The sequence below is a fragment of the Heptranchias perlo genome, chromosome 6 (assembly GCF_035084215.1).
Source record: "Heptranchias perlo isolate sHepPer1 chromosome 6, sHepPer1.hap1, whole genome shotgun sequence".
NCBI classification, from domain to species: Eukaryota; Metazoa; Chordata; class Chondrichthyes; order Hexanchiformes; family Hexanchidae; genus Heptranchias; species Heptranchias perlo.
The window spans coordinates 24,535,270-24,561,256 of record NC_090330.1 but is presented as its reverse complement, the minus strand read 5'-3'; the positions used below and the strand labels follow the sequence as shown (position 1 = coordinate 24,561,256).

At 45.8% G+C, this 25,987-nt stretch overlaps 1 protein-coding gene and 1 long non-coding RNA gene across 4 annotated transcripts in view; one reads left to right on the top strand and one right to left on the bottom strand.

Moving 5' to 3' along the window:
* Positions 1-23,520, bottom strand: part of LOC137322832 (probable tRNA methyltransferase 9B) — a 59,708-nt gene extending 36,188 nt beyond the window's left edge. For 2 of the 3 annotated variants that reach the window (XM_067985945.1, XM_067985947.1), the window contains exon 1: positions 19,318-19,454. The gene's annotated coding sequence lies outside the window, so the exon portion shown is untranslated. Of the gene's footprint in view, positions 1-19,317; positions 19,455-23,234 lie in introns of those variants that run through there. The other variant, XM_067985946.1, reaches the window with a different exon arrangement.
* LOC137322475 (uncharacterized) lies at positions 9,988-18,044 on the top strand. The gene is made up of 3 exons (XR_010963135.1): positions 9,988-10,065; positions 10,889-10,952; positions 16,632-18,044. It is a non-coding gene; the product is annotated as an uncharacterized lncRNA (long non-coding RNA).
* Positions 23,521-25,987: the final 2,467 nt, after the last annotated feature.

Sequence of the window (25,987 nt, the reverse complement as noted above, 5' to 3'; positions counted from 1 at the left end):
TTTTCCACATAGCAAGATCATACCGCAACAATGAGAGGAATGAACAGTTAATCTGCTTTGGTGATGATGGCTGAGGGAGAATTATATTCTTCAAATAATATCATAGGATTTACTTGAATCATCCATACAGACAGGACCTTGGTTTAACATTTCATCCAAAGGATGAGTAAAAGGTAAGGTCAGGACTGATGTTTGGAAGCTCTTCACGTACAAAATGATCAAAACATGGCATGCACTTCTGGGTAAACTAGAGGAGAAAACCCTGGTTTAACAATTGGATGTCACAATGGCAAGACTTTAGGATCTTTCCAGATCAGTGTTGCCCAGTAGAAATCACAGGTCTAGCCACAAGTATGGCTATAGCGACATCATTTTAGCCATATGCACTAATTCAGTAGAAAATGCCTTACATGTATTGTGCGAATGTATGTAAATGTACTTCACATGTATATATTTACATAACAAAAATCTATTTCCATTCAGTGTGAAGCTTTGCAGTCGTTCTCTTTCACTAACGTTTGGAATTCTACCAAATATTTATCAGAAACAGCACATCTAAGTGCAGCTTCTAGGTTTTTGTCCAGCAGTTGCGAACAGTACTTCAGACTTCCTCAGAGGAATACAGGAATTGCTAGATGAAAGAAGACCGAGGCCCATCTAGTTCGCCTTCTTCTATCCTGGTAGTCGCATGATACAACGATAATGGAGCAATCAATCTCTGTCAATTAGTCTATAACAGACAAAGTTAAACAGCTTGACATGGTCTACATTACGTAGTCCCTTTGGAATCCTAAAAACAGCAATCAAATCACCTCTCATCCATCTCTTTTCCAATGAGAACATGCCCAATTTCTATATTCACTCCTCACAATCCAGTCCTTCCATCCCCAAAATGGTTCTGGTTGCTCTCTTCTGTATCCTTTCAATAGCTGCAATATCCATTTTGTATTGTGGTGACCAGAACCGTACACTGTATTCTAAGTGCGGTCGCACCAATGATTTATAAAGCAGCAGGATTACCTCACTATTTCGGCTCAATATTTACCTTTTAATACATCTCAACATCTGATTTGTTTTACTCACTGCCACTGAGCATTGTTGTGTTAGCTTCAATTCATTGTCAATCAGGACCCCCAGATCTCTTTTATTTTCCATGCATATTATTTTCTTTCCATTCAAGTAATAGTCCCTTCTTGGATTTTTTGTCCCCCTGTGAAGCACTTTGTATTTCTCTACATTGAAATTCATCTGCCACCTGTCTGCCCAATTCCCAACTATATTCAAATCCTCCTGTAGCTTATCTTATTCAGCTTTGCTGTCTACCACCTTCTTTAGCTTTGTATCATTTGCAAATTTAGCCATTGTGCTTGTGGCTCCTAGTTCTAGATCATTTAAGAACATAAGAAATAGGAGCAGGAGTAGGCCACATGGCCCTCGAGCCTGCTCCTGCTCATGGCTGATCTTTGACTTCAACTCCACTTTCCCGCCCGATCCCCTTGATTCCCCTAGAGTCCAAAAATCTATCTATCTATCTCAGCCTTGAATATATTCAATGACTCAGCATCCACAGCCCTCTGGGGTAGAGAATTCCAAAGATTCACAACCCTCTGCGTGAAGAAATTCCTCCTCACCTCAGTCTTGAATGGCCGACCCCATATCCTGCGATTATGCCCCCTAGTTCTGGACTCTCTAGCTAGGGGAAACAATCTCTCAGTATCTACCATCAAGCCCCCTCAGAATCTTATGTGTTTCAATGAGATCACCTCTCATTCTTCTGAACTCGAGAGTATAGGCCCATTCTACTCAACCTCTCCTCATAGGACAACCCTCTCATCCCAGGGATTAATCTAGTGAACCTTCGTTGCACCGCTTCTAAGGCAAGTGTATCCTTCCTTAGATAAGGAGACCAAAACTGTACGCAGAGGTCTCTCCAATGCCCTGTACAACTGTAGTAAGACTTCCTTACTCTTGTACTCCAACCCCTTGCAATAAAGGCCAACATGCCATTTGCTTTCCTAATTGCTTGTTGTACCTGCATACTAACTTTGTGTTTCTTGTATGAGGACACCAAGTCTCTCTGAACACCAACATTTAATAGTTTCTCACCATTTATAAAATATTCTGTTTTTCTATTCTTCCTACCAAAGTGAATAACCTCACATTTCCACACATTATACTCCATCTGCCACCTTCTTGCCCACTCACTTAACCTGTCTGTATCCCTTTGCAGCCTCTTTGTGTCCTCCTCACAGCTTACTTTCCCACCTAGCTTTGTATCGTCAGTAAACTTGGATACATTACACTCGGTCCCATTTATGACGATATTAAACAAAAGAGATCTCAAAACAGATTCCTGTGGGACCCCAGTGGTAACATTCTTTCATGGCCGATGACAATTAGGGATGGGCAATAAATGCTGGCCTCGCCAGTGACGCCCACATCCCATGAACGAATAAAAAAAAAATCCCTGTACCACTACTCTCTGAGATCTATTGGTCTACCAATAAGCAGTACCAAGGAAGTAAAGCACACACAAAGATCAAAAAATACTCACACGCTCTGCATTTCGTCTTACCATTTTACCAACAGACACACAGAAAGGTTAAAGTACACATGCATACACTGTGTGAATGAGTTTTGAGATCACATGTCCAATGACAGTGTTTATTGATCATTTTTTATTTACTAATCAAAAATGCAAGTAACCACCTGTGGCTAGTGGCTAATGTATTGAACAACACTATTCTAGATGGATGAACTAAGATGGATGAGGCAATTGGCCTTCCTCATCTACGTCTTTCTTGTGATGACATCGGCAATGTAACACTCCCTCATTCTAGACTATCTCCTCAAGTTCTAGAGTGGGCTTGAACCCTCAACCTTGTAACTCAGAGACAAGAATACTAAGCTGAACAAGGAAGCACCTAAATGAGGAAACTATGAGGTAAATTTTAGCCTGGAGCCGGGAAGAGGGCGGGGAGCAGGAATTCCTGACGGGAAACCCGGAAATACTGGCCGTCAGGGAAAAGAGCCAGGAAGCGGATGCCAGCAGTTAAGTCTTAGTCGAGGGGTCAGTGATCAGGGGGGTCGGTCGTGGGGAGGAGTCGGAGATCGCAGGTGGGGGGGGGGGGAGGGGTCGGAGATCGCGGGTGGGGGGGGAGGGGTCGGAGATCGCAGGTGGGGGGGGAGGGGTCGGAGATCGCAGGTGGGGGGGGGAGGGGTCGGAGATCGCAGGTGGGGGGGGGAGGGGTCGGAGATCGCAGGTGGGGGGGGGAGGGGTCGGAGATCGCAGGTGGGGGGGAGGGGTCGGAGATCGCAGGTGGGGGGGGAGGGGTCGGAGATCGCAGGTGGGGGGGGAGGGGTCGGAGATCGCAGGTGGGGGGGAGGGGTCGGAGATTGCAGGTGGGGGGGGGAGGGGTCGGAGATCGCAGGTGGGGGGGAGGGGTCGGAGATCGCAGGTGGGGGGGGAGGGGTCGGAGATCGCAGGTGGGGGGGGAGGGGTCGGAGATCGCAGGTGGGGGGTGGGGGAGTCGGAGATCGCAGGTGGGGGGGGAGGAGTCGGAGATCGCAGGTGGGGGGGGAGGAGTCGGAGATCGCAGGTGGGGGGGGGAGGAGTCGGAGATCGCAGGTGGTGGGGGGAGGAGTCGGAGATCGCAGGTGGTGGGGGGAGAGGAGTCGGAGATCGCAGGTGGGGGGGGAGGAGTCGGAGATCGCAGGTGGGGGGGGGAGGAGTCGGAGATCGCAGGTGGGGGGGGAGGAGTCGGAGATCGCAGGTGGGGGGGGAGGAGTCGGAGATCGCAGGTGGGGGGGGGGGAGTCGGAGATCGCAGGTGGGGGGGGAGGAGTCAGAGATCGCAGGTGGGGGGGGAGGAGTCGGAGATCGCAGGTGGGGGGGGGAGGAGTCGGAGATCGCAGGTGGGGGGGGGAGGAGTCGGAGATCGCAGGTGGGGGGGGGAGGAGTCGGAGATCGCAGGTGGGGGGGGGGGAAGTCGGAGATCGTAGGTTGGGGGGGGGGGAAGTAGGAGATCGTAGACGGGGCGGGTTGGGACCGGGTTTTAGTTTTTTTTTTACAATATTTACCTTCCCACCCACTCCCAACCCACCTGTTTGTGAGGTTAAAATTTTGGTACATGTATGCATCTGCTGGGTTGAAAAGATTATAGGCTCAATTTTCAAAAGGAGCTGGGTAGGGGATGGGGGGGGGGGGGGGGGAGGGGAGAAATGGGGGGCAAGGGTGGGCAAGAGGCATGGTTGGGCACGGAGGGCGCGAGTCGGGGGGATGGGATCGGGGGTCCGTCATGGGGATCATCGCGAGGGTCTGTGAACATTGAGGGAGAGGGTCGGGGGTCGGAGGATCAGGGTCGGCGGGGGAGGATCGGGGTCGGGGGTCCGCAATCGGGAGGGGGGCGTCTGCGCAGGTAGGCTTGTTGGGCCTGGGGGAAGCACTCTTGCTCCTCCGGGCCCACAAGCTGTGCCTTTCTGGGCACTTACCTGCAGTCTCAGGCCTTGTCGCCTCCTTTCATGAGGCGTAAAACAGAAGGCCCGGGAATCCCAGCCCCCCAGGGTTGAAATGGGGATTTAGTTAAAAATGGAGGCTTGACGCCTCCTTGAAAGGTTATAAGGCCCGACCCGCCTCCTGGGAGCGGGTTGGCCGCCCGCCCCTCGTCCCACCCCCGTGAAAACCGGAAATGGGCAGGTTGGAGGCGGGTCATAAATGGTGGCTATTTTCAATGCCCCACCCTCCCCTAACCCATCCGTTTTTTACTTTTAAAATCGAGCCATAAATTGTAAATCTACTTTGGAACATAGGAATTGCTAGATAATAAAAAGATCAAGGTCCATCTAGTTCGCATTCTACCATCTGGTAGTCGCCTGATACAATGATAATGAAGTCATTAATTACTCAACTTATCTTCGCTGTAACTAAAACTGCAAATTAATAATAAATAATCACCTTTGGTGTCTGTCATTCACATTTTCGTTCCCTCCTCCTCCCCCATCAATTCCATCAGAATAATCAACAAGCAAAACAGTTCTCTGCAGCTCCACAGTAATGACTACTCCACAGTAGGTCATCATAACTTTCCAAAGAGCAAGAGATTCTGATCGGCTTGTACGACTGAACTAATAAAGCTCAACACACTAGACCAGTGCTTAAAAAAAGGCTGCATTTCTATTTTCAAAAAAAAATCTGTTCATAACCATTACACAACAATGATGACTAACCAGACTTTTTGTAACTGGCCTCCTCAGACAAACCAATCTAAGCTAATCGCAGCACTGTAGGCGGATAGTCACAGGAAGGCAAATTTGTTCATGTTGTTTTTGATGTAATGACCAAGGATGCAATGGGATAATCATTTTTGCACTATTGGTAATAAAGTATTCAAATTAACCAAGGTAGCTTTTAAAAATACACAGTGGCATTAGACTGGCTGTGGTGGAATATCAACATGGATATCATGGATTCAGGACATGGATTAGTGGCCATGATTTCCCAAGTGGTGAGTTCGTGCTCTTGGCCCGGTTTTATGGTTGAGACACTGAGCTAAAGCAAGGCAAAGATGGGGAAGAACAAAACCTCATCATTACAATCTCATTAAAACACTTACCAAAGATAGTTAATTGATCACAATTCACATTGTTTATTTTTAGTCTTTAGGCTTGAAAATTATTTCCAATCAGTTTTTAAACTAATTGGACAATTAACAGCTAGGGAATATGTGGTTTGTAGGATTTGAGGAGTCCATTCAAATTCCAAGCTGTGCATGCTCTTCCTCTTCTTTTGCCAAACCACCTTGTTCCCATTGCCTCTCCTTCTGCTTCCACTTTACAGCACCACCCCTTATTACCCATTTCAGTTTAACATCTCATCTGAAAGATGGCACTTCCAACAGTACAGCACTCCCTCAATACTGCACTGGAGTGTCAGCCTAGATTTTGTGCTCAGATCTCTGGAGCGGGGCCTCACCCCACAACTTTCTGACTCAGAGGCGAGAATACTATCAATTGAGCCACAGCTGACAAGGGACATCTCCAAAGTTGTGGGGGAAGCCATTTAGAGAATTTTATTTCTGCAGTTCAAAGGACAATTTTGGGGTAGGGCCATTAAGCTTATGAAGTGTGCCGTTTGGCCCTGTAGTGCCAGAAAGGGTCGGGTAAGCAGATGCCAGGAAAGATGAGAATAAAACTGGGAAGTAGGCCTTTTAAAAAAAAGCATTCATTTGGCCCATTGCCGCAAATTGTAATTCAACACTTTTCCTGAAGGGGAAATGAGTTGGTTACAGTACTTAGTTGTTCTGTAAGGATGAGGTGGGTGGAGAGAGAAATAAATCACAGAGACAATGAACATAAAAACAGAAGATCAGCTTACCCATGTAACACTCAAATAAAGTAAGCCCAAAAACTAAATGGACCTTAAACCAGACAACCACTAACGGCCTTAAATTAAACAATGGAGAGAAATGACAATACCTACAGTAAGCTGAGAGAAAATAAGCTTATCTTCATCAAATACATTGGTCACTCCACTCCTGGATCTTATCTGAAATAAGCACAGTGTTCATTCAGGAAGAGGAGATGAAATTAGCATCTGATACAAGAATTAAAATATCAACAGAACAAGCAGTCAAATCCTGCTACAGCACACAAAACTGGCTCATGGTCGACTCTCTACATTTCCTTGGATCTCCATTTTCCACAGGATAACCTCTAGCACTGGGCCCACTGATAGTCTGCCCCTCAAAAAGCTCCTGAATTCAGGCACCCCCCACAACTGTCTCCGAACCTGGACATTGGTTCATCTATGTTCCAAGCTGACTCCACCCTGTCTACAAGTCAACTTCATCCCACCACAAGACCTCTGACTTTAACTTTGGACTCTCTCACATTGCCTCCGTCCCATCCTGTTTACAACCAAGGCGTGTCTATCCTAATCAGAGTTCCCAACCTTGCTGGAATGACCGTCAGTTTCCCGGAACCGGGAGGGGTCTCTCCCCCATGTGCTGCCTCCAGCAGCCTGGGAGATTCGGCAATTTAAATTTCCCACCCCAATGCAGCCCCCCCCACCCCCGGCTGCAGCATCAGCCGCAGAGAGCCATAACCTCGTGGAGCGCACACGGGAGGGGGCTGAAGAGTCGGCAATCAGGTGGTCTCAGCAACTGGAGGGATCTCGGCAATTGGGGTGCTTCTGTAATAAGGGGTCCCTGAAATAGTGGGGGGGCTTTGAAATGGGGGGTTCCTTGGTTTCCCCTCTTCCCCAGCCTCCTGGTTCTTGGAACTTGTCGCATAATAACTGCTGGTCGAAACCACAAGCAAAAATAGTCAACTAGAGGGGACCCAACCATAATAAAGTAAATGTAATAACATTTGTGGAAGTCACATGATTGAATGCCATGTGATCGAAAGTCACATGATCTGGCATCACATGGTCAGAATGTCACATGATCAAACCTCTAGGAATGCCTCCAACCAGAGTTGGCAACCTTAATCCTAATCTTTGCCATGCCTATATAACCTGAAATCCTTCTGTGTCCATTTGTGTGTACATTTTGGCTGCTGCTCTGGACCTGAGCCCATTACTTTTATCTCCCTTTTTTCCCCCTTCTCTTCTCTTGACCCCTCTTGGGTGCCTACCTGTCACCCAGTTATGCCACCTTTCATTTCTCCTTTCTCGGGTACTTTGTCCCCTCCATCCCTATCACATATTGGAGGTAACCTTGAATCATGGATTGATAATTGGTTTGGATGTAGGAGACAGAGACTATGAATAAAGGGAACATCCTCTGATTGGTGGAATGTAACAAGTTGTGTTCCCCAAGGATCTGAACTGGGACCTCAGCTTTTCACCATATATATTAATGACTTGGATGAAGGAAGCGAGAGAGATATATATCCAAGTTTGCAGATGCTACTAAGTTAGGAGGCATAGTAAGATGTGTAGATGTGAGCAGGAAATTCCAAAGGGACATAGACAAACTAAGTGAGTGGGAAAAACATTGGCAAATGGAGTTCAATCTAGGAAGTGCAAGGACATCCACTTTGGGTCCAAGAACAACAAATCAGAATATTTTCCTAACGGAGTGAGATTACGAGCAGCAAAAGGATTTAGGTGTCCATGTACACAAATCACTAAAAGCTAGAATACTGGGGCAGATCCTGGAATCTGGGTTACAGAGAAGTATCCTGGTATCTGGGGGCATTGGCAAGGGAGATCTCAGGATCTGGGTGCATGAGGTCTGGGATCAGAGAGTACTGGGAATGTAATCTCATAATTTGTGAGGACCGAGAGGGTTTCCTGGAAGTGGGGAGTCTGGAGAGGACGGTCCTCAGGTACATTCAGATTAGGGGGGGGGTGGCTTTGCAGCATTGATTGGGCCAGAGTTTGGTAGTTTTAGGGGCTACTGGGATTTTTTTGGGGGGGGGGGCAGGAATCAGGGTTGAACCAACCTTGTGGGGGAGGGGAATCCAGGAGAATGAGATCCAAATTGCTGTTGGCCCCTTTTGAACCATCAAGCTCCAACTCAACCTTCTCCACGTGTTCCCACTGCCAGGCTCTTCCCTACCAGTTCACAGCACTTTTTACATCCATAGGTATTTCACCAATTTACTCACCGTCAATTGGATCCTGTTTTTATATTCCTCCCTTAAAGCATTTAAGTGTAAATGTTACACTTTGTTAACATAAATGTAACAATTTCCTTAAGCTCAAAAATGGTGCTGAAAGATTTTTAAACTGAATACACTAGAGAACCTTTGTTTTATTTTTAACCACGAACTAAGAAAGTGTGATCGCAGGTGCTGTTGTTCACAATTGTTATCTGGCTGAGATGTTCATAATAGAAAACAGCATTTGTTAACAAATTGAAATAAATGACAGACTTGCTTCAAATAAATCTTTGAGAGTTCAATTTCCAGTTTCCTTCAGTCTTTTGGAAAAAGTAAAGTAACTCTCAAATCATTGTAGGATGAGAACAAATCTTTCCACCCTTCACTGCTTGATGCACAGATTGCATGATGTGCAAATCAGCAAACTGCACTTGCTCAGAATGCACAGTTGTCGTTGAAAGCTCTCTCCAACCACTGAGAGAGGTTAAAAAAATCCAAAGCCCAGGCTTTTGAGAGAGGCTGAGCCCTTCAACTAAAAACGTCAGTGAACACCAAAAACAATTCAGTGGGTAAATTTAATCATGTTGTAAAATATGTATTTTTTTTATTTTTTAATTTTGTTTAAAACCTTATTTTGGAGAGTGGCAGGTGATTTTCTTTTGCAAAAAGCATTGTGAGTGATGTCAATTGCTTCATCGCCAGTGACAGTGACTGATGTGCTAGAGAGGGTTTTCCCATCATAAATGTCTACATAATGGGGCAGAAATTGCTTCGAAAAGAACGGTGAGCTCAACAGCGCTCACCATTGTTGGTGGCAAAATGGAGGAGCAAGTTCCAGCGTTCGCAAATGTGCAGTGAAACGTGGCAATCCAGAACTTGCTCCTACTGGTTCACCAGTGATATGACAGCTTCGAATTAAAGGTATATCATCGGCTGCAATCAGTGAAATTATTGAACCGGGGCAAACTTGCTCATCTGCCCAGCTGGAAAGTAATTAATATTATAATAATACGCTTAAAAATACCAGGCCTAAGCTAAGTTTTAACCACGTGGTAAGTCTTAATGACTGCCAAATGAGTAAAAATTGACGTTTAAAAAAGTGGAGTCTCATTACTCCTTATTTTAATCATTTTTGGTCATTAAAAATTTTTTTATTTTTTTTTACTTTTCCCTTCTGTTTCTTTTATTTAATTCAATTATTTCTTACTTTTTTTTTCCATTGTCTATTACCGTTTTTACAATGATTTTAATGTTATAACTTTCACTTCCTGGTTTTTCAGATTGGAAGCCTGTAGCAACAGTTTTTGCAGTGAGTCAAAAATGCTGCAATCTGATTGGTCAAGGGGAGAGCGTACTGCTCTCGCTTCTCCCATGGGTCCTAGCTTCGCTGGAGTTAACGCTGGGCTCTTCTCCGCTTCCTATTCGAGGAAGTCCCGAAGTAAAGAAGTAAAGAAGTAAAGTTAGTGGATTAGTATAAATCTATGGAGTGGCAAGGAGTGTTGGTTCATTGATCTGAGCAATTGCTGCCCCATAGTGATTTTCAATCTTAGATATTGAGATAAAAAGTGTGCTTCATAACAATGACACAGGGAATCAAGGTTTGTGAGCAGGAAGTGCATGCCATACACAGAATTTTTAATACACTATTTGTTCAACATTATGGGGGCGAAATCGGGCTGTGTAGAGAAAGTGATCAGTGATATTGGCATTCATATCAGTTTAGCCTACAGTGTGTTTGATATTGGTAAAAAATGCATAGGAACATTAGTAACAGGAGTAGGCCATTCAGCTCAAGGCCATTCAATTAGATCATGGATGATCTGGAATGAATATATGTTTTGAGACACTTCTGAGACATTTCAGAAATCATATGTGCTGAATTCTGTATCACACTTTAAAAAAACGTAGCAAAAAAGAGAAAGAAAACCAGTCAAGTCCTATCAGCTTCTGACTTTTGGGAAGAGCCAGAAAATTACAAGTAGTTGTCAATCTATAGAGAAACAATGGGGGCAAAATTGGGCTGCGAGGCGCCCGTTGTGTAGATGCTATGCGGACTCCTAAGCCTCGAAAATGGTATCCGAGATGCACGCGTACACTTCCGTTGTGAAGCGCACAGGACGCCATCTTGGTAAAAGCGTTTGCGTGCGCGCACTGAATGAACACTGGCAGCATGTAGAGTAGGGAAATTATGACATAAATCAGTATGCAACACTGATTTGAAGCAGTCGGAGGCATTTTGGAACTTCACGCTCCATCCAATGCACTGTCTTAATTTCACACAGGACTTAAACGGCGTGAAGGACCCTCCCACCAGCGCTATTTAAAGGGATCATGCAGGAGTTACAGGTTAGTTACTGGATTAGTTATTCTGGCTGCTGGTGCAATTGTATGTGTTTTTGGAAGTTTCCTAGACTTGGAGAAAGTTGCAATATTCTAAAGAGAGTGGTCTGGCTGGTTTTGAGGCACTGTTAGTGGCATTTGAAATAGTGTGCTGACAAAGGCTGCTTCCAGATATAGATGGCCTGCTAGGGCTTCCTCTGGGAATTGAACATGACTGGGAACATGCAGAGAGGCCACGCAGAGGAGGACAAGCTGCCAGAGGAGGAAGAGGAGGAAGCAGGGAGGTGACAAAGTAGTCAGACTCTGTCTGTCAGGACTCTGCTTTATCAGATGATTAATGAGCGATACCAGTAACCTCAATGACACCTTCCCATTCACCAACAGTCCCAGACTCCTTACCTTTCCTCTCTCACATCATCGTCAAAATATCCTCCTTATGATTACACATTGCTTCCTCCCTCAGTTCATCGCAGAAATGAAAACCAACACCAAATAAAAATTCATAATCACATTTATAGACTTACACATGAAATTATTCTTTTTTTTCCATTCATTCATGGGATGTGGGCATCACTGGCAAGGCCAGCATTTATTGCCCATCCCTAATTGCCCTTGAGAAGGTGGTGGTGAGCCGCCTTCTTAAACCGCTGCAATCCTTGTGGTGAAGGTTCTCCCACAGTGCTGTTAAGTAGGGAGTTCCAGGATTTTGATTCAGCGACAATGAAGGAACGACAATATATTTCCAAGTCGGGATGGTGTGTGGCTTGGAGGGGAACGTGCAAGCGGTGTTGTTCCCATGTGCCTGCTGCCCTTGTCCTTCTAGGTGGTAGAGGTCGCAGGTTTGGGAGGTGTTGTCGAAGAAGCCTTGGCGAGTTGCTGCAGTGCATCCTGTAGATGGTACACACTGCAGCCACGGTGCACCGGTGGTGAAGGGAGTGAATGTTTAGGGTGGTGGATGGGGTGCCAAACAAGCGGGCTGCTTTGTCCTGGATGGTGTTGAGCTTCTTGAGTGTTGTTGGAGCTGCACTCATCCAGGCAAGTGGAGAGTATTCCATCACACTTCTGACTTGTGCCTTGTAGATGGTGGAAAGGCTTTGGGGAGTCAGGAGGTGAGTCACTCGCTGCAGAATACCCAGCCTCTGACCTGCTCTTGTAGCCACAGTATTTATGTGGCTGGTCCAGTTAAGTTTCTGGTCAATGGTGACCCCCAGGATGTCGATGGTGGGGGATTCAGTGATTGTAATGCCGTTGAATGTCAAAGGGAGGTGGTTAGACTCTCTCTTGTTGGAGATGGTTATTGCCTGGCACTTGTCAGTTCAAACAAACTGAATTATAGTCCAGCAATTTTATTTTAAATTCACAAGCTTTCGGAGATTTTCTCCTTCCTCAGGCAAATCTCCGATAGCTTGTGAATTTAAAATAAAATTGCTGGACTATAACTTGGTGTTGTAAAATTGTTTACAATTGTCAACCCCAGTCCATCACCGGCATCTCCACATCAAACAAACTGAGACTACTCACCTTTGTGCATTCCCTTGGTGCTGTCATTCGTGTGCCTTTACCTTTCTAAGTGCTCCTATGAGGTGCATCCCAGTGGCTGGAGCATGATGGTGGAAGGCTGCTGACCTTCAATGGAGGAGTGTGCAGATTATCTGTAATCACCAGGCATTGTTCTCTGACTATATATGCGGTACCCTTTCATAGAATCCCACACTCACCTGACGAAGGAGGAAGCCTCCGAAAGCTTGTGATTTTCAAATAAAACTGTTGGACTATAACCTGGTGTTGTAAGATTCCTTACATTTGTCCACCCCAGTCCATCACCGGCATCTCCACATCAGAAAAGAATGTGGGCTGGGGGAGAAGTGGGAAGTGAGAAGGAGGATTAGGTATGCGGAGACCCTCATCATCGATACCTCTAGCACTGCCAGTGGCCATGGCCACAGCAACGGACCGTCCAATGGTGTACAGCACTGTCACCTCCATGGCATGCCTGTCTTCCCCCAGTTTTTTCCTGCTGCCTAGTGTTATATGTCACATTCTCCTGCAAGAAAGAGGGAAGTGTGTCATTAAGTGTCCTGCAAGATGTTTGAGTGATGTGGCTGTCATGGTTGAATAGCTGCCAGTGTGTGTGACCTGTAAGTTATGGGTGTGCAGGTTGCAAGAGTGGTAATGTGTGAGGGTGAGATACAGCATCTGGTTCGCAGGGTTGCATACTGATTGAAAGAGTTTGTTGATAGGTGGGTGATGGGGGAGGGGAGGGGAGGGTGTAGTGGGTGGAGCAGTGGATAAGGCTAGTGATGCAGTTGGTAGGATATGACATGACAGTTGAACTCACTCACCTTGACCACTTGTGTCAAATCATTCAACTTCTTCCTCCACTGCATCCATGTGCGCGGTGCAATGCTCCTCATTTACCTCATCCGCCACAACCTCCCACTGCCTCTTCAGCATATGTCTGGAGGGCCTCCTCCTTCTTCCCCCCCTCCCCGTAGGTATAGGATGGCTCTCCATCTCTACCACCAAGGCCCCTAGTGCACCGTCCGAGAACCTTGGTGCTGCTCTCTCCCAGGCACAGCCATTCTTCAATATCTTCCAGCACTTGCCAAAGGATTTCCTGCAGCCACAGTGCACCTCTCCTTTAAGAGATGCAGGCTGCCTTTAACTAGAGGTAGCCACTCCCGATAATGGGGCCACCTGCTGGTGTGTGCAGCCATCCAACAGCGCACGTAGCGCCGGCTGCACGCAGAAATCGTTCAAATCATCAGGCAGTACGAATGTTATATTCTGCCTGCATCGCAACTACCGGGCCCGGGTTAATCCCGCACTGCGACCCAGCACCCGTTTTCCTCGGTTATCCAATATAACCCCCTATATATCCATTGGACAGTTAGTGATTCAGAGATTCCCTGCACTTGAGTCCCTGAGAATCCACGATGGCCCACATATTACACTCCACACACATCATGGATGATTGTCTACCTTGCCTACCTGTGTCTATCTTAGAAATATAGATAGCTTTAACCTGAACTTCCACCAGCACCAAACCCTTGCAAGGATCAAATTCCACTCACTCACATCAGGCAAGTATTAATTATAGAAAAATAAACTCCTGTCCAACTTCACCTGAATGCAGAACTCCCTCTGAGGCTAAACTCCACACTCCTCTGGCCTTCCGCATACCTAATAGCCTCTTGCGATTCAAGATTGATCTCTCTCAAATTTATACTTACACAATAGCCCAACCGCCACAGGAAAATACACAGCTAAGCACATGATCAATTAATTAAACAGTTCTACTATTGAGCAGCAAAAATAAGTTAAATTTAAACTCAGAATAAGTAAAATATGTAAATTAAAATTTCTGCACTAATGTCCCAATCACCCACTGAAGCCAATCTCCACACTCTTTTAGCCTTTCACGTTCCTCAGGCATGATTTTTACATGGAGCTGGGGGGGGGGGGGGAGGGAGGAAGAAAGAGATTTCCATGCGTGAAACCTGGAAGTGAAGTGAGTGCAACTCAATTGAAGCCAATGATTTTTGCTTGCAGGTTTTGGGTCTCCGAGCTGCGCAGTGGGCGTACCGGGCACCCGCATGAGGAGATCCGAAATCCACTATTAAAGGGCCAATGCAAAAATGGACTTTGGAGTAGAAAGGAGGAAATGAAGCAATGGATTCAAAAGAGCAAGGCCAGCACCCAGGTTCACCAATGGTTCCCTTGAATTACTGCTGGGCACAGTGAGGACCAGGAGGAAAATAATTTACCCCAGCAATGGGAGGAAGAAACCTGGTTCTGCCATCAAGCAGGCATGGCTGGAGGTAGCTGAGGAGATGAGCAGCAGGAGCATGGTGCTCCGGTCTTGGCTGCAGTGCTGGAAGTGCTTTAATGACCAAATCAGGTCAGGAAAAGCGAGTACAGTTACTGATTCACCTACCTCCTGTAGCATCCAGCACCCCAGCTCGCTCTGTCTTGCCAAGCGTACTCCATCACAGCACTCCTCACACTCACATAAGTTTCAGCAGCACCCATCTTTAACTTTCTATGTACTTCCTCACCTCATGTATCCATCCATTGCTGCCACTCACCCCAATCCTTATGTAATGTGATCCACCTGTTTCATAGTCAGCCTCACCCGATGCACTGCATCCATCTGGTGAATACGCCACCTTCAGTCAGTCACTCACAGGTCTGTTCTTTTTCCCCCTTGTAGAAGACAGCACAAAACGCAAGGGAGAGGGCGAGTACAGGAGGTGGCCCTCCACAAATAGTCCAGCTGACAGAAGCAGAGGAGGATGCCATGGAGATAAGTGGCACATCTGTATCCCCCTCCATCAGAGATGGAGAGACTAGGAACCTGCAGATGCAGGTGACAGAACTTAAACATCTTTCACACACATGGTGACTTTATTTCATCAATGACTGAACTATGAGAAACCAGAGTATGGTGATTGGCAAGATTGATACATTGCCACAACTAATTCATATCGCTTTCTTTTGTCTTCCAAGGCCTTCACACGTACAAGAATGTGCAGAGATGCATGCCATGATTCCTCAGAGGACCTCATTCCTTCTGAGGGTGCACCATCACAGGACACACAGCCATGCACCAGCATAGATACTGGCACTTCGGTGGGTCCTTGTACACAGTTAGTTGGGTTTTCACCTGGTGATTCACAACTCACAAGTGAGCACGAGCAGACACCAGTGGCAGGGGCAGCTGTAGAGAGTCTGTGTTGGAGGGCGCACTCCTCTCCAAGCTCTGCTCAGCTGGACACAGATGCTGAATCTCAGGGGCCATCGTTGAGAATGAGAATGATTTAGAGATACAGCTGCAACTTTGCAAGGTACTGGAAAACATGCCATGCACTCTCCACAATAGCGGAGAGGATGGAGGAGTCCAGTGCCAACACTAGTGGATTGTTGTCCCAGGTAATTGCGTTAAATGTCTGCCATGGAGAGTGGCAGCCTCCATGGAGCTTCAAGCACGGCTCTCAAATGAATCTATGCAGGCCATGACCTCAGCCATGCAGACTTTGGAAGCCAGCATGTCTGCCACCTTAATCAGGATGGCAGATACCTTATACGTGGCCTTACAACGCATCACTGATCTGCACCAAGCTAATTCCAGCAGAGTGGTAGGAATGATGTTGCACTGGCCCAGGACAGGGATAATGGCGACAGGGGACATGGGAGTGTGAACTCCACTCTAACTACTCCCACGTCTCACCCGTTGCCGCACCCCCTCGTGGGCCTCAAAACCCAGAGGTCGCAGGCCAAAAGACTGCCTCAACCTCTGTTGAAGCCAACGTGGATGAACCACTTAGAAGCGGTAGGTAGCACAAGGTCACGAAATTGTAGCTCACCAAGGGTACGCACATGGGTGTTTGAAGAAGTGTCACGTTGTAAAGTTTCCCTTTTTTAATATTGGCACATAAAATGTATTAATTATCACCACTTCCACATTTTTCCCATTATTGCATCCTGAGGGTGAAGTCGTCCTTTCATTTGCTTCATGATGAATGCCAATACATGACGCGAACCATTGGGTGGATGTGCAATGGGTGTATGCGCGGTTGAAGGATTGTTTTGTGCAAAGGGGTGGGGGTGGGGGGTGTTGATGGTAATGGTGATGTGAGCAGGATTGATTATGTCAATGTCTCTTTTTTCCCCACTCTGACTAAGAGAACCTGTGAGAGATGAGGGCATCCCTGGCCGCAACGTGCGTGGCTGTCTGGCGATGGGTGCCCTATCTTCTTCAATGTTGCCGCCATCAGAGGTGGATTGATGAGTGTCTTCATCCTCCTCCACCTCGAAACCTCTCTGCTGCATTATATTGTGCAGGACGCAGCACACCATGATGTTTCTGGACACGCTTGTTGGCGAGTACTGAAGGGCTCCTCCAGACCTATCAAGACACCTGAAGCGTACCTTCAATGATGCCGATCGCATGCTCAATGACACACCTGGTTGTCATGTGGCTCTGCTTGTAGCGCCCCTGCAATTCATTGGTGGGGTTCCTCAAAGATGTCATGAGCGAAGTTTGAAAGGGGTATCCCTTATCTCCAACGAGCCAGCCCTTAAGTCAGTCTCCTGTTTGGAAGAAATCTGGAATGTTGGATTGGCGCAATATAAACGCATCATGACAGCTGGCGCACTCCTGCATAAATCTCTTCTTGTGGTTGTACAGCAGCTGTGCACTGATCGAGTGAAACCCCGTTTGGTTGATGAAAACTCCTGGCTCATGTGGTCCTCGGATTGCCGCATGTGTGCCATTGATTGCACCCTGCACACTGTTGTTCCTCTCTCCGCTGTTCTCCAGATCTTTGTTGTGCACCTCACTTTTGTGCACCTGCAGATCCCAACACAGGACGACGTGGCTGCCGTGGATGGTCATTTTCTTCCTCCTCTGATGTCCCTCTCAGATACAAACCACCCATTCTGATCTTGTCAGTTTGAAAGGCTCCAAAGTTTTGCAAAAGCTATCTCAACACAAGAACACTCTGCCAAATGTTTGCCAGGGGGAACGGAGACACCAGCTGCAATAACTGACCTTTTATTTAAATGGAACAATTAAAAGTTGAAATACCCACATGAACTGCGGCTCAATCTCACCGGCGAGATTCAGAATCTCTGGGAAATCCATGCCGGTGACGTTAAAGTTGAAGTTGGGTGACATTCAATTTTTAAAAAGCGACTTGACGTCTACTAACTGCATTAATTGCCCCGCTAACAACCCGCCCACCCGCACTCATTGGGGACGCGACTTCAGCTAGTACGTTGCGCGCACGCATCGAAACACACCCACATTAAACCCGGAAGTGGGCACGTTGGAGCCGGGATCAAAAAAAACAGCGATTTTCACCTCCCACCGACCCCCAACCCACCCGTTCTTGGGGGTTAAAATTCCCCTCTTGGCTCTTAACAGCAGGACATTGTATTGATGAGAGCTATCCGACAATATCTGTAAATGTGTAATATTCTCCGATATGCAACAATTTCCTTTTCTGGTTATCTGCTTATTTTCCTTTCTTTATTTCTGTAAAATAAAATGCTAAGCAAAAAGTATTTAAATAGAATACAATGGGACAATACTACAAAACCATAAACATACAAAAACAAAAATGTATTAATTTGCTTTGTATGCATTGGGTCAGTAAAAAGTTCCAAGAGAGCTCATCAATATTTAAATACTTTCTGCATTAAGAAAGATGAAGACATTTTTATTTGCAGGACAGATACCACCTTTTTTCAACGATATGCTACATACAGCAGTTATTCTACCCACTACTTATATTTAAAATCTTCCACATAAGCAGATATTCAAGGTATATTTATTTTACAAAAATTAACTTTCTTTTCACTCAATAACCCTGAATAACTGTCATATTTAACTTCAATTCAGGACAATCAAAAATTGTAGAATTATATAGAATTTTCATGACTGAAACAGGCTTTTCGGCCCAACTGGTCAATACCGGTGTTTATGCTCCACACGAGAATGTTTAGCCTTCTGCATTATAAACTACAACAGCAAAGCTCCCACTTATCACTACAGGCTGACAACATATTCTTAGGTATGCTATTCTGCACCATTCTAATTATTCAAGGTTATTCTAATTCCTCTCTGCCCCACCCTCACCTCCCTCCCTCCCTTGTTCATTGTTTCACCATTTAGAAAAATGACAGTTTTTGCTGATGTGAATGAAAAGGAGAGAGCCAAGCATTGTTAACTAAGCAAATAAGGTGAGACAGAACCATATGACAAATGCCAATTGGATGGTCAGTTTAACTGCTGTAGAATACAGGCTGCTTGGATCTGGTGTATTAATTATATTAAAAGTGCAGTTACACTGCCATTTTTGCACTAAGGCAAAGTGATTAGGGTGTCCATCAACACAAAAGTGACAACATAATTTAGGCAGGTACTGAACACACTAAAGCCATGGGCCTGGAATACAAGGCCATAGTATGTCCCAATAATTATCAAAGCAAAAAAAAAGAAAAAGGATCAACAGAAAGTTCAATAGTTTTAATTTTCATCGGTTACAATAAAAAGTAGCACGTCAAGACAGAGTTTCTGAAATACCACAGATCATTATTTTCGACTTATAAACTTAGCGTTTGCCGAGTTTTAGAATCCAGACTCAAGTTTAGTGTGAGTTTCAAACAGTCCTCCCTCGGGAGCTACGGCCGGCTGTGTTTAGCAACAAGTCGATCTCATTTGTTGCACAATGGAAGTATATTTCCAGGTTGATTTCCCTACACGAGTTTAAATGCCGTCACTTTTTTTCCCCCTCTCTGAGTGCTCAGAACGTGGACTTTTAATAAAACATCGAACCACGTATTTAAAACTACAATGTCCACGTACCTGGCAGAATATGTTTATTGAAGTCTGAGTGTTGCCGCTCCTGCAGGCAAGTTTGGAGCGTTGACCGGGATCCGAACGCGGTCGGCTACTGTAACTTAGCGACAACCGCGAACTGTCACACAGCAATAGGCAAACAGTACAGACCATTCTCGGCTCAGCAGCCAGCGCTCATTGGACTGCACTGTCACATGATTTTTTTTAATATTTTTTTACAACCCAACAGAGATGTTATCAGATTTTTTTTTATTAGGCCCCCCTTTTATAAGGGGGTGTGGGGTGTGCTTAAATACTAAAACCAAACAGACCAAAACCAAGTGTTCAAATTAAAATTTTATTATCCTCGTCCAGGATGCACTCCAGCCCCTGCGGTGCCCACCGGTCGCGGAAAGCCTCAAGCGTACCGGCAGACACCGCGTGCTCCATCTCCAGGGCCACCCGGGCGCGGAGCATTCCGCGGAAGAGAGGCAGACAGGCCGAGCGACCGCCCCCACGGACCACGATCATCCTAGACCTGTGGATGGCCACCTTGGACAGGCCCAGGAGCAGGCCCACGAGAACGTCCACCGACCTGCCCGCCCCCCTCCTCACCGGGCGGCCAAAGATCAGGAGCGTGGGACTGAAGTGCAGCCAGAACTTGAGGAGCAGCCCCTTCAAATAATGGAACAGGGGCTGCAGTCTCGCACACCCAGTGTACAGATGGAACACGGACTCCTCCAGGCCGCAGAAATCACAAGCGGCCTGGGTGTCCGTGAAATGGCGTAACCGCCGGTTGCACGCGACTGCTCCGTGCGCCACCCTCCACCCCAGATCCCCAAAGTAACACGGGAGGACCCCTGTATAGAGAGCCTCCCACTGGGGACCCCCGTCTCCGCCGGACGGCAGGATGGCACGCCAGGGCGTGTCCGGCCGAGAGACGAGGGCGAGGAAGTGGATGGTGTGAAGGAGCAGCCCGTACAGGAAATCCCTTCGCGCGGTGTGAAACGGCACGGAGGGAATTTCCGAGAGACGGCTCAAGTTGTGAGGCGCGGCCCCCCGAGGGAGGTTCCGGGGTTTGGCGCCGAGGAGGAACTCCGTCCGAACGGGGGTCAGGTCGGACGGGATGGCTCCGCACGCCTGAGCCGCCTCCACATCCCGAGTGGAGTCAGGGCCGAGCGCCGATTTCAACGCCCGGATGGCGATGGCCGCGTCCCCGGCACGCCACGAGGACATCCGTGCGGCTGAACCGCAATTTCAACATCGCAGACGCATCTGCTGGGCACGTGGCCTCCCCATGACAGAGAGGTTGGCACCGGGTCACTGTCACATGATTCCTGCAGCAGCTCAGCAACCACCCAAGTTGCAATTAGTTTTTCTCCCCCTATCATTTAAGAAGTGGAGGTGGATGAGAACCACTACTAAATTTCAACAATCGGTTTAATAGTCATTGCGAGACCTAGCTGTGCCTTAACTTACCACTTAGTATAGATTATAAGCCTGTTAACTTCAACAGTACTATAAGGAAGGTTTCTTTAGCAAGAAAGAGAATAACACCTGCAAGCCTGTGAAAATGTATGGCAGGCGAGTAGAAACACGTAGGGCTTTCCATCCCAAAAAAAGAGATTTTTAAAAATTCGTTCATGGGATGCGGGCGTCGCTGGTAAGGCCAGCATTTATTGCCCATCCCTAATTGACCTTAAGAAGGAAATAGATTTTGTGGATGAATGGGTGTATGATACGTGATGTCAATTGCCATTTCTTTAAAATAGTAACTTTGTAGTAACTAATGCCTTTAAATTGAGGTTATTGTTGATAGTTCAGAAATATCTGCTTTATAAAGATCTGTTTTATTAACTTTATATTGTGTACTTTTTTGATCTTTAAAGAAGATCCCCATGATAGCGTTTTCAGAGTGTGATTGACAAAGATGTGTAGAGATTTCATCTGTCCCTAATTTTCTATAAAAATGCACATTTTCTTCCTTTTGTATTTAAGTTTGAGTATAGCATTTTTTCAGGTCAAAGTGGCACAATTTGTTAATGCTTTTCCCTTCTCTTCCCCCCCCCAAAAAAAAATTACAACACCTGAGACTTGCTTAAAAGTCAGAAAGAAGGAGCTGATGGATTGAAAACCCTCCATACTGCTCGATACTGTTAGTATTCTTGAATTCGTCAGTGACAACAGAAATGGAACCCTATGGGTTCGTTCACCACAAAAGCATTTCTACAAAACTGGATAAATTTGACAATAAATAATCAAACACCGGAACCGCGGGAATTTTAAGACGTCAGCTTGTTTGTGTTTAACAAGAAAAAAATCTTTTTGTTCAATGGGATTAGAGATTGTAAATCAGATCAGTTGGAAGATGGGATTTGAGACCATCGGAACCAATCAGAGGTTGGAAGGCACGACGGAAAGTTTTCATAATTAATCATATCTTACTTCCGCCTACTGACAGTTGTACAGAACTCCAGGAAGAAATATTTTTAAATAAGCCGACGCTTCCTGTGTGTTGTAATCGTATTTTAAAAAGTATCTTTAAATAAACTTATTTTCCTCAAAGGAATATTTGGAGTACATCTGCCTCTTGCCTGATGTGAATGTTTATTTTCTTCAAAACTAGTTACAGCTGCTTTTTTGAGATGTTCCCTGGCGTGAATTTCTTAACTGCCTTTATTTGAGCTCTTGTGCATTTACCAAGGATTTTGAAACAAAATAGGGAGTGGAATTGGAGTGATAATGAATATTATTTAATTTTTAAAAATGAGATTCAATATTTAGGATTTTAGTACTATGTGATGTGGAATATTAGCCTATTTGTAGCATCCAGTCGTGTTTTGTAACTTTGAAAGCAGTTTTTAATTTGTTTACGCATTTGTGGTGGCAGTCCCTTATTATTGTACAGTAACTGGGGAGAGGGCTCACACAATCTGCATTGTGGTCAACAATCATGGGCAAATGTAAGAAGGACAATAATAATCAAAAGTGTAGTAGACTCAAGGTTGTCAAACAGTCGCCAGGGCTTGTTGGATTTAAATAACTGTCAGCAAAATTCAAAATTAACTGCTATTCATAAACATAACTGAGAAAATCACTCTGTATGTATTTCAATCTAGTTTGGATCGACCCTCCAGCTTTGGAGACAATTGACAAAGTTTTGCAGCACTTGCATCGAATAAGGCTGGGGATATATTTCTGCCTGGGAGGCGGGAGTTAAAGTCCCCCCCTCTTATGTATCATCATAGTAAGTACAGCTCAGGAGGAGGCCATTCAGACCATCGTGCCTGTGCCGGCTCTTTGAAAGAGCTATCCATTTAGTCCCATTCCCCTACTCTTTCCCCACAGCCCTGTAATTTTTTTCCCTTCAAGTATTTATCTAATTCACTTTTGAAAGTTACTATTGAATCTGCTTCCACTACCGTTTCAGGCAGTGCATTCCAGATCATTACAATTCGCTGCGTAAAAAAATGTTTCCTCATGTCGCCTCTGGCTCTTTTGCTGATCACCTTAAATCTGTGTCCTTTGGTCACTAACCCTTCTGCCACTGGAAACAGTTTCCCCTTATTTACTATCAAAACCGTTCATGATCTTGAACACCTCTATCAAATCTCCCCTCAATCTTCTCTGTTCTAAGGAGAACAACCCTAGCTTCTCCAGTCTCTCCACATCAGTGAAGTCCCTGGCACCATTCTAGTAAATCTCTTCTGCACCCTCAATAAGGCCTTGAAATCCTTCCTAAAGTATGGCACCCAGAATTGAGCACAATGCAGCTTGGCAAATCATCAGGTATGGTTGACTGATGATCAGCCTGGCATGCCTTCTTTCATGGCGTGCCACTGAAAGCACCACATACTGTAATTGGGGTGCTTCTAAAGAAACATCCAGCACCATAGTCAGACCTTCACACTATCTGTGACATCAGGCCTGGTGTCACATCTTACCTTGAGAGCTGGAGTCTCTCCATAGATTATTTGTCCCTCAGCCAATATCGCTGGGACGGATTGTCTGGTCATTGTCAGCATTGCTGTTCGTAGGACCTTGCTGTACGCAGGTCGGCTGCCATGTTTCCCTGCATTGCAACAGTAATTATACTTCAAAAGTACCTCATTGGCTGTAAAGTGCTTTGAGACGTCATCTGGTTGTGAAAGATGCTATATAAATGCAAGTCTTTCTTTTAAAGTGAAGTATGTGCACTACTGCCTGTAAATGAGAGTGGGCATGGAACGTCTCTGGTAGAGCCTGACCTTCCCGGCATTCCTCTATTAGTTTTCCTCTTCCTCTTTGTCTTCCAGGGCCTCAATTTATCGTCTCATCCGAAAGACGGCATCTTTAGCAGTGCAGCACTCCTTCAGTATTGAACTGGAGTGTCAGCCTAGATTATGTGCTCAAGTCTCTGGAATGAGGCTTGAACCCACAATATTTCTGACTCAGAGATGAAAGTGCTACCACTGACATCACTCCCACATCATTTTAATTTTGAAATGTGAGTCCCTGGGTGGGGGGGGGGGAGGGGCAGAGATTCAACGTAGCAGGTTTCTACCTCTTCTGGTATGTTACGCTATGTGAAGTGGTGCACGCAGGGCGTAACCAGCATGAAAATCTACCCTATGCTAACAGCGGATTTGAACAGAGACTTTTGTTTCTTCAGTGAGGTCAAGCTGAGGACTCGTGCATTCCCCATGCGGAAGAACTACAATAAACACAGATCGCTTCTGTAATATCACCAGCACAATAACTTAAAGCAATGTAAAAAGGTTAAGGGGAGATTTAGTAGAGGTGTTCAAAATTATGAAGGGTTTTGACAGAGTAAATAGGGACAAACTGATTCCAATGGCAGGAGGGTCGGTAACCAGAGGACACAGATTTAAGGTAATTGACAAAGAACCAGAGGGGAGATGAGGAGAAGTTGTTTTTAGCAGCAAGTTGGTCTGATCTGGACTGCATTGCCTGAAAGAGTGGTGGAAGTAGATTCAATAGTAACTTTCAAAAGGGAATTAGATATATACTTGAAAAGAAAGAAATTGCAGAGCTATGGGGAAAAGAGAATGGGAATGGGATTAATTGGACAGCTCTTTCAAAGAGCCGGCACAGGCACAATGAGCTGAATGGCCTCCTTCTTTGCTGTATGAATCTGTGATTCCATACTCCAGCTGAGCCCCATCCAGTGTTTTATAAAGGTTTAGCATAACTTCCTTGCTTTTGTACTCTATCCCTCTATTAATAAAGCCTAGCTTCCAATATGCTTTTTTAACAGCCTTCCCAACTTTTCCTGCCACCTTCAAAGATTTGTGTATGTGCTCCCCGGGGTGTCTCTGTTCCTGCACTTACGTCGGTGGTTGCAGAAACACTTGTCTATCCCCCTGACTATAGAATCCCCTATAACAACTGCATTTCTTTTGCCCCACCGAGCAGCTGAGTCTCCCACAGTGCTGTGGATTTGCTTCTCACTGCACGCCCCCGAGGTGTCAACACCCTCACTGGTATTCATCATTGAATACCAGTTTGTGAGTGCCACACTCCCAGGGGGTTCCTGCACCGCCTGCCTGTTCCTCCTAGTCTGTCTGGTTGTCACCCACTCCCTTTCCACCTGAACTCTCTGCAGCTGCGGGGTGACCACCTCCTGAAACGTGCTATCCACAAAACTCTCAGCTTCCCATATGCATTGTAGTGATGCCAGCTGCCCCTCGAGCAGTTAGTGGCACTTCCTGCACATGTGGTTATCCAGGACACACAAAGTGTTCTGGAGTTCCCACATGGCACAGGATGTGCATGCGACAGGCCCCAGCTGTCCTGCCATGTTAACTAGTTATTTAAACTGTTTATTTAGCTTTAAGGCAGTTTACCATTTATCTAACACTAAAACACTAACCGTTAAAAAACACTAACCAACCACTAAAGACACTAACCACTAAGAACAATAAGCACTAAAAACAGTAACCAATGAACTAAATACTTACTGACTTACCTTCAGTGCTCCTCCTTGTCTTGTGACATCACTTTTTGACTTTTTCTTGATTTTTGATTCCTTACACGACTCCCTTTATGTTTTAATGTGAAAGCAAAAATTGCTGGAAAAGCTCAGCAAGTGAGGTAGCATCTGTGGAGAAAGAAACAGAGTTAACATTTCAGGTCCAAGACCTTTCGTCAGAACTGGAAGATGCTAAAGAGTTAAAGTTTTTAAGCGAGTACAGAGCAAGTCCCACTCAGGTCCCCTCCCTCACCTCTTTTTCCGGTACATTGATGACTGTATCAGTCTTGCTTCCTGCTCTCTCCCTGAACTGGAAAATTTAATCAAATTTGCTTCCAATTTCCACCCTTCCCTCACCTTCACATGGTCCATCTCCAACTCTTCCCTTCCCTTCCTCGGCTTCTTTCTCCATTTCTGGGGATAGGCTGTCAACCAATATCTGTTATAAGCCCACTGACTCCCACAGCTACCTTGTTTACACTTCCTCCCACCCCACTTCCTGTAAGGACTCTCTTCCCTTCTCCCAGTTTCTCCTTCTCCATCGCATCTGTTCTGACGACATCACTTTCCACACCAGAGCTTCTGATATGTCTTCCTTTTCCCTCAGCCGAGGATTTCTCTCCACTGTAGTTGGCAGGGCCCTCAACTGTGTCCGTCCTATTTCCTGCACTCTGCCCTCGCCTCTTCCCTTCCCTCCCAGAACCATGATAGGGTCCCCCTTGTCCT